This window comes from Clupea harengus, chromosome 5 (assembly GCF_900700415.2).
Source record: "Clupea harengus chromosome 5, Ch_v2.0.2, whole genome shotgun sequence".
Classification (NCBI taxonomy): domain Eukaryota; kingdom Metazoa; phylum Chordata; class Actinopteri; order Clupeiformes; family Clupeidae; genus Clupea; species Clupea harengus.
Window position 1 is genome coordinate 29,707,145 of NC_045156.1, and position 11,593 is coordinate 29,718,737.

At 39.1% G+C, this 11,593-nt stretch overlaps 1 protein-coding gene across 2 annotated transcripts in view; it reads right to left on the bottom strand.

Moving 5' to 3' along the window:
• Window positions 1-11,593, bottom strand: part of LOC116220598 (centromere protein P) — a 73,644-nt gene that overhangs the window by 37,162 nt on the left and 24,889 nt on the right. The window lies entirely within an intron of this gene.

Here is an 11,593-nt window from a genome sequence, read left to right on the forward strand (position 1 = left end):
TTAAGACCATTCTGGTACTCAAAATAATATATTAATTGGAAAATACTTGAGAAAACTTTATTTAAAAAAATATTACAAGGACCAAACAACACAACACAAAGATCAACTAAAAATGTTTGCCTCAAGAATCATTCTTAACATCTGGTGTGCAGCTTAAGGCTGGCACTGATCATGCTGCCAATGACACAGGATATGGAAACATTAGCCTAGTGCCTGATACAGAATAAGAGATATTGCAATATCAGCAACAGCAGTTACAGCTGAATTGTATTTCATGTTTAATCAATTATTAGTACATATTGATTAAATCAATGCTTGGGACATCACATCACAAAAGCACTGTAACAAACTTCATTCACACTAACCCTAGAAGAACTGAATGACTAGGTAACTAAAGCCTTATAGAAGAGGCAACTGTATAAGTCTGGATCAAGACAGGTCAGAATTAACTGCAGTGTTCGATGTAGCAGTACAAAATATATCTATATAACTACTGACAGAATCCATTTTGGCAGGTCTGTTTGGCAATTCCCCTTGAAAGAAGTAACACTGTGCATAGGTCACTACAGACTGTGGTTTCACTCTGAGAATATGAGCACTAGAAAAAGCAACCAGGGCCCAAAGCATGTCATCTAACCACTAAGAGTACCCTTGAATCGCACTAGCTAGTTCCTAGCTAAAAGTTTTCTTCTAAACCCCAGTCACAAAGCTGCTGACACCAACTTTCACTAAGGAAAAGGGAGAACTTCTAAACTGAGATTAAGACTATTGCATCATCATACATCATGGACAAGCCTGCTTGGTGAAACACCAGCCTAATTGTGAATTACGTAAAACCCAGTGGGAATGTTATGATGTGCCATATTTCTTGTCTGCAGGAACTGGGAATTTGTGAGAATGAATGTAAATACATTCTACTCAATATGGCAAGAAAACCTGTTGCGGTCCAGTGTTTTCCACACATAGAGTTTATTAGGGTGGGTCGCCCAGGGCAATGAACGGACGTCAGAGTTGATTTGGAGACCCATTTTAGCATTTTCTATTTATATTTTTGTACCCATCTGACAGAACAACGCCATCCGCGATCGGGCAACTAGTGGACAATCCGCCCTCACTCTACCCCTCCCGTATCTGTTTGTTCTGCTATCGCAAGGAAGGTCGACTGAAAACGCGTTCCCATACCTACATGCGATGGAGCTCTTCTTCTTCGGATTGAAATCATTATAATAATAATAAATACGAGAATATTTGTATCATTAACAATTACGTTTCACATCTATAGTCAGGATTCTAGGCATCGTGATGTCCTAAAGTAAATAAAAGCACTACACGAACACTGCAAATGATAGTGAATAAATAGATATGCGCTAAACTCAATCGCTTGGATTACATTTACATTTAGTCATTTAGCAGACGCTTTTATCCAAAGCGACTTACAAGGATGTATACACATTTTACATTTACACTGATGGCACACTGCACATCAGGAGCAATTAGGGGTTCAGTGTCGTGCTCAAGGACGCCTCGACAGGGAATCGAACTAGCAACCTTCTGATTACTAAACGACTTCTTTACCTCCTGTACCACTGTCGCCCCATATATAGCCATAGTGGAATAGTATGGACTGATCATTCTGTAAATAAACATGTGAATATCCATAACTAAAATATATCATATGGGCCTACATTATATAGATAGGGCCTATCAAGATCCACAAGTAGCCTACTCGTGTATTTAACTCAACTGTACAATTGAATCTGTTCTCAGCACATCCCATTCGAGTTAAGAGTGTGTGACCCGAGCCTCGCTCTCAGCCCTGGTTTAACAACAATACACCAGCATTAGGGAAAATATGGAGATGGGCTGAATCCAACGTTTATGATATTGTGCTATTAACTGATCTAAAAATGATCAGGAGGCTGGTTGAATGACCATTTGGCAGAAAATGTATCTAAGAAGGACCATAGGCCCAAGGTCCTGTTCAGCACTATTGGCTAGTTTTCTCAACCCTCCTACTGGCTGAATGACTTCCTCTTCACTCTCCAGTGACTCGGTATCACTTTCCTGCCTCACTTACCATTGCATTCCATCGCATATAAAGCAGGTGTTTCCTGTTGAACGTTGTAGTGGTGCGCCCACAATGATTAACAAATCACTGGTCTCTGGAGTTATACCTTCATTTTTTTAAGCATGCGGTGATGCAACTGTCCAATTTTAGACCAATCTCTAAGCTCCTGTTTTTTTATCAATAATACTTGAGAATGTTGCTTCTAATCCATTACAAAAGTTATTTGACTGAGAGAAAATATCTTGAAATAACGAGATAGTATCTTGAAAATACAACTTAATATCTTGTTCAAAATAGAATGTCCTTTTTCAGGATAGTATCTGATAGCTCTGGACCAGGTTTTCATTCTATTTCGCAATTCGCTCTGTTCAGCTTCCCCTCAACTCTGACCAGTGGCCCAGTCCCTGCCGCTAAAAAAGCCCCCACAGCATGATGCTGCCACCACCATGCTCTACCGTTGGGATGGTATGGTGCAGGTGATGAGCGGTGCCTGGTTCCTGGTTCCTGGTTCCTCCAGACATGAAACTTAGAATTGAGGCCAAAGAGTTCAATCTTGGTTTCATCAGACTAGAGAATCTTGTTTCTCACAATCTGAGAGTCATTAAGGTGCTTTTTTGTGTCTTTCACTGAGGAGAGGCTGTCGTCTGGCCAATCTGCCATAAAGCCCAGATCCGTAGTGTGTTGCATGGAAAGTTGTCCTTCTGGAAGTTTCTCCCATCTCCACACAAGATCTTTGGAGCTCAACCAGAGTGACCATCAAGTTCGTGGACACCTCTCTTACCCAGGCCCTTCTCCCCCGATTGCTCAGTTTGGCTGGGCGGCCAGCTCTAGGAAGAGTCCTGGTTGTTCCCAACGTCTTCCATTTAAGAATTATGGAAGCCAACTGTGCTTCCCAAATCATGTCCAATCAACTGAATTGACCACAGGTGGACTCCAATCAAGGTGTAGAAACATCTCAAAGATGACCAAGATAAATGCTTAATTGACCACAGGTAGACTCCAATCAAGGTGTAGAAACATCTCAAAGATGACCAAGAGAAATGCTTAATTGACCACAGGTGGACTCCAATCAAGGTGTAGAAACATCTCGAAGATGATCAAGAGAAATGCTTAATTGACCACAGGTGGACTCCAATCAAGGTGTAGAAACATCTCAAAGATGATCAAGAGAAATGCTTAATTGACCACAGGTGGACTCCAATCAAGGTGTAGAAACATCTCGAAGATGACCAAGAGAAATGGAATGCACCTGAGCTGACTGTCATAGCAAAGGGTCTGAATACTTATAAATGTGATATTTCAGTTTTTGTGTTGTCCTTATGGGGTATTGAGTATAGATTGTTGAGGGAAAAATGGATTTAAATGATTTAAGATATAAGGCTGCATCATAACTGTTCTCTGCTTAGAACCTTCATAACACCATTAGACCACAACTGAGCAGTGTACAATCACAGGAAAAGGAGTATACAGAGACTGAAAGTAGCTTACAATGATGCTTTTAGATTGCTGCTTTATGTGCCTAGGTGGCATAGTGCTAGTCAGTTGTTTGTGTCTAAGCACGTACCAACCTGTGAGGCGCTCTTGAGACAATTGATGTATGGTTTCATGTGTCGACTGGACAAATCTGAGAACTGTATAGTAGAGGCTCTGGTCAACCCTCTAAAGAGCTGCTATCGATTTACTTCGAACTTAAGACGACATTGGCACAAAAGTCTTCATACTTTTTAATGAACTGTATTATGTATGTTGTATCTTCTTGTTTTTCTCTCTATTTTTTATAGTTGTATGTCTGTTATTTTATATGGAACTTGGCGTCTGAAATAAAGATTTATATTATATATTATTATAACAAAATGTGAAAAAAAAATGAAGGGGTCTTAATACTTTCTGAATGCACTGTATAGACATATCCTTGACAAAAATGTGACTTATTGGCAAAAACTAGATGAAACACAACCCACTAGACTAGACCATAGAGACTGTTTCTGTCCCATTTCCATCGCCAAGTTAGTAGTCCGTTTGTTCATCTGCTTCATTTTTATGGACTATGAAATATTAGCCTACTGTTTCCCTTGTGTTATTCTATAAAATAGTCTTTTCATAGATGGCATAAGCCTCGTGTATCTGTGTCATCAGAAATTCATCCCTTTTACACAAGTAATCTTTTTCAATTCAGAAGATTACATAAAACCTGGTAAACTGCAGCCATACTGGTGCCACCTACACACAAATGTACTCAAAGAAAAAAAGGTCACAAAGACAACCATTTAATCACAGTCTAGAATCCTTAACAGGGCTGCCAAACCCATGTTGGCTGACATTAAAGTGCCTTATGACATTTAATAGGTCAAGACGAATGACATGGAATATGTAAGATGCTTCCAGACAGCTTGAGGGAACTTCTAACCTAACAGATCCTCAGTGTGCAGGTATTAGCATGTTGTTCTGGTTTACTGCAGTTATCACTCTTATTTTCTCTTTTTTTTCCTGGAAAACTCTGGCCTCCACTCAACAAAAGAAAAAAAAAGCAGCTGAAGCCAGAAGACTGAACTGAAGTCATTAAACACATGGAGGCAACAGCTTCCAGCCGTTCCCAGTGCAAAAAATGCAGATCTCAATCTCTCAAGAGCCTGTGGTGAATATCTGAAGAGAATCACTTCTGCAGTCTTTCAATCCAGTCCCAGGAGCAAATTATTCAACCTGCCCCGGAGGAAAAGCACTCAAGCTGAAAGGATCACCTACTGTTTTCGTGTCTGGCTTCCATCTAAGAGGCACTGGACACTCAATAACAGCACCGTACCACCAGGATTCAGAATCAAACCTTAACATGTACTTTTAGACAAGTAGCAATGGAGATAGAGAATCCAATGAGTTTATTTTATAGGAGATAACATAACATTCTTTACCAATTCTGAAACACTGAGCAAATTCATGTTTTAAAATTCAAACCATTTTTTGTATTGACCACATTACCTTGAACTAGATATTAGAATTAGCAGTTTCTTGCCATTTCAAATACTCTCCTGGATGCATTTCAAATGCTCAATTAACTTCATATTCCGTTCTAATTCTTGATGATGAATAGAACCTTTACACAGTATAGTGTCATTGTTTTGCTTTAAAAAGTATGAACCAGTATTTTTGCTTACATTCTGTCACTGAAAAACATTACTATGCCTAAATCAGAATGTTCTGACTTAAAGCACTGACTGTTAAACCACCTGTCTCACCGGCCAGCTGAAAAACACATTTGCTGACCACAGACACAAAGTAGAACTGTGGAAGCACATGGAGAAAAAATAGTTTAGGACATTGTTAAATTTTCCATATCTCCTTAATGGCCATGTAATATTTGTTGAAATGACTGAAGGATTGTGAACAACCTTTTGCGGTTTTCCCAATAGAAAACAAAACTTTGCTGACGGTAAAGCTAAAGTACCATTTTTCAAACAAAAGTGACACGAGTTCAAACAAATATGAAGAATTTAAAGAACACAAATTAGGTATAGAGTTCAACCATTGTATTAGGACCACTTTAAACATATTTTGGACTAGAGCTGTGAATGGACGTGGACTGGACGCCAAAAATATATGGAACCTTATTTGGTGTTAAATGAAACATCACATCAAAGCCTGTAAACAACCAATTAAGAACAAGTTGTCTCTAAGCCATGCCAGTTAACTGATGGCAAGCAATTGTGAAGGGTGAGGAGCATCAGTGATGGTGGTTAGGAGTCCTGAGATGGCGGTCACCAAGTGGTTCAACTATAAGCCTGACACGATGGGTTCTACTATACATGGAAAAGAGCCTGAAGATGTTTGCACCAGATGGTCCAACAAGGAAAAAACACACATCAAGGTGAAAAAGCCAGCAGTAGTTAGAGTACAACACAACATGAGAAGAGCAGATTAGTGTATACTGACTGTATACTGAGCTTTTACAGGATGTCAAACAGGACCAAGAAGTGGATTACGCGGATGATTGCTCTTTAAAGATATTCATGGTTGCATCTCCATTATGACATTTTGACCACACAATAGTGACATTCCATAGCCTTGTGTTATCATCTACCGCCCAATATACCCATAAACCTTCCCCATATTCTGTCCTGTCAATCTTACCACGGGGCTCCAGACTGAGACTAAAGGGTCACATTTGTGACCTTTATTCCAGCAGTTGAGTGACTACAGACATTGTCTACATTTGAAAAAGCTGCTCCGAATTATGTGTTGTACCAACGAACAATATAGATCCTCTGGGAGATACTGCACAACCCAACACACCTCCGTCCTTTTTCCGCAACCCCCCCCCTACACCCTCCCAAGTGCTGCTATTACAACATTAACACTACCACATGAAAGGCATGAGTAACCAAGTTTCCAACCAGGGGATTTGTTTTGGCTAAACATGTTTTATCTCACCAAAAACTTGTTGATATAGATGATGGAAAGGCAAATGATCAATCTAATTGCAATCATGATATCTCATTTGATTCCACCACATTCTGTAACTGCACATGGTTTTCAAATGCCAAGTGAAAAGAAGAATGTTTTGCGGCCGCTTTTACTAAAAAATGTTCATATATAATGCTCAGGGATGTCCTAGCTGCATTATCTACATCAGCATTTTCACAAACAATCATAACATGTCCTCTGATCACTGATCACTGGTTTCAAAAGCTGGACAAGCTAATTGTCTTATCTACTCTATTTTCCATATATTTCTTACACTGAAATTACATTAAGAATACACACCTTATTTGAAATCTCTAACCTTTGACAGCAATTGCAATTACCTACACATCTGATGAGGAAATTCAAAGCCTTTCTAAGATGACTTTCTGTGTTCTGCCACTAAAATGGATGCCAGTGACACAATCTATGGGATACGGGCACCGGTGCTACCAGGGTCACATTTGAGTTGTGAGCCCTTGTACAGTTCTTTACAGTTACATTTACATTCAGTCATTTAGCAGACGCTTTTATCCAAAGCGACTTACATATGTGCGACTTACAATGTATACACATTTTACATTTACACTGATGGCACACTGCACATCAGGAGCAATTAGGGGTTCAGTGTCTTGCTCAAGGACGCTTCGACAGGGAATCGAACTAGCAACCTTCTGATTACTAAACTACTTCTCTACCTCCTGTACCACTGTCGCCCCTAACGTTGTATAATGCTGACCATTGTAATACTCATTACATATTCAACACAGTAGATGGGAATCTAATTAATTTACCTGGTGATGGCTCTTAACACTCTCTTGCAGTTTTTTAGCTGGTTATTTGTTTTCATAAAGGCCAATTCGTTTAGCTAAACGTCATTTTTTACTAAAAACCAGAACACTACATGCAGATCTTACAGTAAACGTTTTTAGGTCTTTGCATGGATTTAATGTCAAGTCACATTTGTATCGTCATCCATATCAAAACAGGAGCACAAACGCAAACATATGAATAGCCTAGTCACTTAGAAAGAGCTTTCAACTCAATAAGAACACTAATGAAAATTAACTGAAAATCCATTCTGTTTAACCTATTAATAATGTCATGACAAGTCTGCAGATCTCTTGATATGACATTTCTAGGGCAACCAAATTCGAACAGAGAAATGAGTATTGAAAATAGTTCAGTAGTACCATTACATAAATCTTGACAGAAACTTCCTTTAGAATGAGAAAACATTGCAGAGCACACTGGACATAATGCTAATGTGATTTAATGCAATTAGAGACATCACTTGAAGGATAATCCCAGCAGCAGTCGGCCTCAGAACCGGCCAAAACAAATGTGGCCACAAGGTCACATACAAGATATCAAACATGACTGATTCTAAACGCACATCTAGCAAAGACGTGGACAGTGGTGTTCAGGCTCTGGGCTCTGTAAAGGGCCGGGAGACAATTTTATGGTTTGGGGCGCTATATAAAAACCTATTGAATTGAATTAAACAAAGCATCTATACAATAAGAAATCCACTTCCTGTTCAAACAGCCAGTTTGATACAAACTGACCGTATGAGTATGAGACTGACGACTGATAGTAGTTGTGGGCACATTCGGAACCTACTAGAACACACAGGCACATAGCATCCTGTTTACTGCTTCCCAGTACCAAGAAAAGCAGATGAGGTAAAAGAGCAGCATGACGTAGATTATTATAGTTGGTGCCATTAGTGCCCTCGTCATCCACCAGCACTAGGGCTCCAACCCCAGATGTTCCAATGGAGAGAGAATCATTTACACTGTCCAGAGAATACTAAGCATCTCTTCAAAATGACCTAAGGCTCATATAATAACAATAACAGCGCAATTCCCTGGACTCGTTTTTCATTTAGTGCAAAAAAGCATACCGTGTGTATTCAGGTGGGATTCATAATTATTCTGCAATACTTATATCCCTTTGTATTCCCCTTGGCATGTTTGGATTCAACTCCGTTTTAGACCACAGCCATTAGTCATCAGTCTCAGTATTCCTTTCTGTTTTTAAAGATGGACAAAGACATGATATATTGCCTGTGCCTGGTAGAGGCTCTTGCAGACGTTGTTGAATTCAAAAGGTTTACGGGAGAACAGCTCATCATCTGAGAAATACGGTAGGGTGTATATCAATTTTAGAGGCACAGAAGACAGCCTGCTTTTGCAAATGTCCTATAAAACCACTTCAGTATTTTTTTTACAAAGTATGTCATTCTAAAATGACTTAACATGAATTATTTGTGCTGGCAGTTATTACCAGGAATGTTATTCAAAATGAATGCAACAATTGCATTCCATATATTTTTTCAATAAATAGATGTTCAACAGCTTCCTCAACATTTCAGTCACACCTTGTTGTTTCTCTTGCCCAACCAGGCTTGACTACTTCCAAATCTCAACTACAAAAACCTCAACTGACATCACATGACTTTCAATAGCCAGTCCACATTAGTCAAATGCGAGAATAATGCCAGATTAGACATTCATTTCTGAGCAGTGTCCTTGTCTAGAAAAGTGATTTTAAATATATTTCAAACGTTTCATTAGGACAAGACTCATGTCTGTTTTTGTCAGTCTCTTCACTTTTTCCTCAAATCGAACATGAAATACTGGCAAGTTTGCATGAACACTCTAAATGTGGGAAGCTGGCAGACAAACTTAGCAGTGAGGTGTATAAAAGTGCTACACAGACCAAGCACACAGAACGAATCTAATATTACGGTTTTATGTGCCTCTGAGTCACCTAGACATCTTGTCATTTGACAATCAGCTGGCTTCCCAACACCCACCTAATGCTTCTATCTACATGTGAATATACACGGGTAATATCTGGGGCATTGTTTATTCAAATATAGATCAAAATATTTCTCAAACATCAAACCACCACCACCACCACCAAAAAAAAAAAGAAAACTGCTCCGAATACCATCTACGCAAGGGTGCAAACCTATTCCCTTGGGACTCATGCATCATGGAGTTGTGTTATTCTTGCAGAATGTGGTTGGGTACGTACGAGCTGATTCCAGCTCCTCTGTGAGGGCTTGCACCAAACACTGACAGTATGTATGTATGACACTAGAATCTCTTGAGTGGTAACTGGGGCACCTACAGATGTTTTATAGCTTTTGAGTCCAGCCATGCATTCAAATACCACCCTGAAAGGGCAATGTACTATAGAAAATGAACACAGTAAAAACATTTTCCAGAACAGTAAATTATTTTTACAAGTTCTGATAATTGCTAACACACCTGTAATACTGCTCAGTTTCAGGCCACTTGTTTCCATCCCGTAAATGTTTATTTCTGGGGCTCATTGCTCATATTGTAAAAAGATAGCACAAAAAGTGTCACATTTAAAAAAAAAAAAATGTTTTGGCTTAACTTTGAGGAAGGGCCACCTGACATTTTCATTTATAATGAATTTATAACTTCCATGTTGATGGACCATAAATTCTATTACACAAAAGGGATACATGTAAAGTAACACCCAAGAGAGCAAACTCATATATGCAAGTGATGGAAAGGAAGTTCATGATTTTATACAAATAACTTCAGTTAGAGAAAGAGGCCAATTCAACCTATCCAGAAAACAAATTGAATGATTGTTAAAAAAAAATAGTAAAAACAAGAAAAGACAAAAAAAATAACTTAACCTTTCAAGTCAGCGGACATCGAATCCATTCAAGCGTGTCACACTCCCAAAATTCTGTGTAGTCATAGTCGACAACCTTGAGATGGCGTTGCGGCATGTCAGGATGTTCACTAAAGGAAGTAGGCCTTATCAAGTGAGGAAGTCAGATATGTCTGGGAAGAAACTTGTGAGTCCTATATAGGACTATTTCAAATTTAAAGGCACAGTGTGTAGTTTTTACTGGCATCAATAAGTAAGGGATAATGTATTGTCCGGAGGTCATTATCCGAAAATAAATCCCGACGGGGCAAACAGCACCCCGACACGCAGCGGAGGGGTGTTGTTTCGTCCTGAAGGGGTTTATTTTTGGATAATGACCGACGGACAATCCATTATCCCGCTTATTATACGGTTACCTGCCAAAAACGATAGAAGACATTCCTCCAAAATACCTCTTTTTAATGATTTAGTTGCCTTTTCTTGATTTCCGCTAAGAAATAAATAGTTCTTCAAGCAAATAGAACTTTTAAGTTTCAAGTTTTAAGTTGCGTAGCAACCCATTACTTGCTGACTTCAAATTACAATGAGTCTGTTACGTTAAATGACCGGACTACTTGCGGAATGATATGAAAGATGTGAATTAGAAGCACAAAACCCGTTGCCAATGACAGCGGTCAATATCTTTTCGCAGCGGTGAATATCAAGAAATATTCACCTGTGAACGGTTGGGATGGCACATTCAAATCAACGGTACTTTTTGGAACATTCTGAAGAGCCGTATAATAAGTAGAAAAGTAATATAGTATTCAAAATTAGGTTTTCATTAGTTTATAGTTACCTGTAATTACGAATAATTGTGTTTTCATAAGCTTAGAATGAACCCTTGGTGTCTACATAGGGAGCAGGTCCTCTTCCATAGACTTCGCCATGTTGCGCCACCATGTTTTTACCATAGCCCAGGACAGACAAACCAAAACACTGGCTCAAGAATGGCTTTACACTGTGCCAGTTGTAAAGGGATGGGTATCGCAATTCAGCAACCTCACCACTAGATGCCACTAAAACCTACACACTGTACCTTTTATAATGAAAGCAGGACTTTCAGATCACAGCATCTGTGGTGTAGATTACTTGTAGGAACTTGAGCTGGCACAACACAATGGCACAGTAGATTCTAGTCTGCACACTATCCTAAGGAATACATTTACACAAAAATTCATAATATAATTGAAGTTTTATTGATGATGCCTGTGTCGAATGCTTTGGCGGAAAGGTCGTTTGAGACATATCCGAGGAACAGTATGACAGACATTGGCTCTAAAACAAATGAGAGCCCAATCATATTTTGGCTGAAGCAGGTCATAAAACTTCCATAAAGAAGGCTAAGGCTAAGTTTTATAATAAGATAAT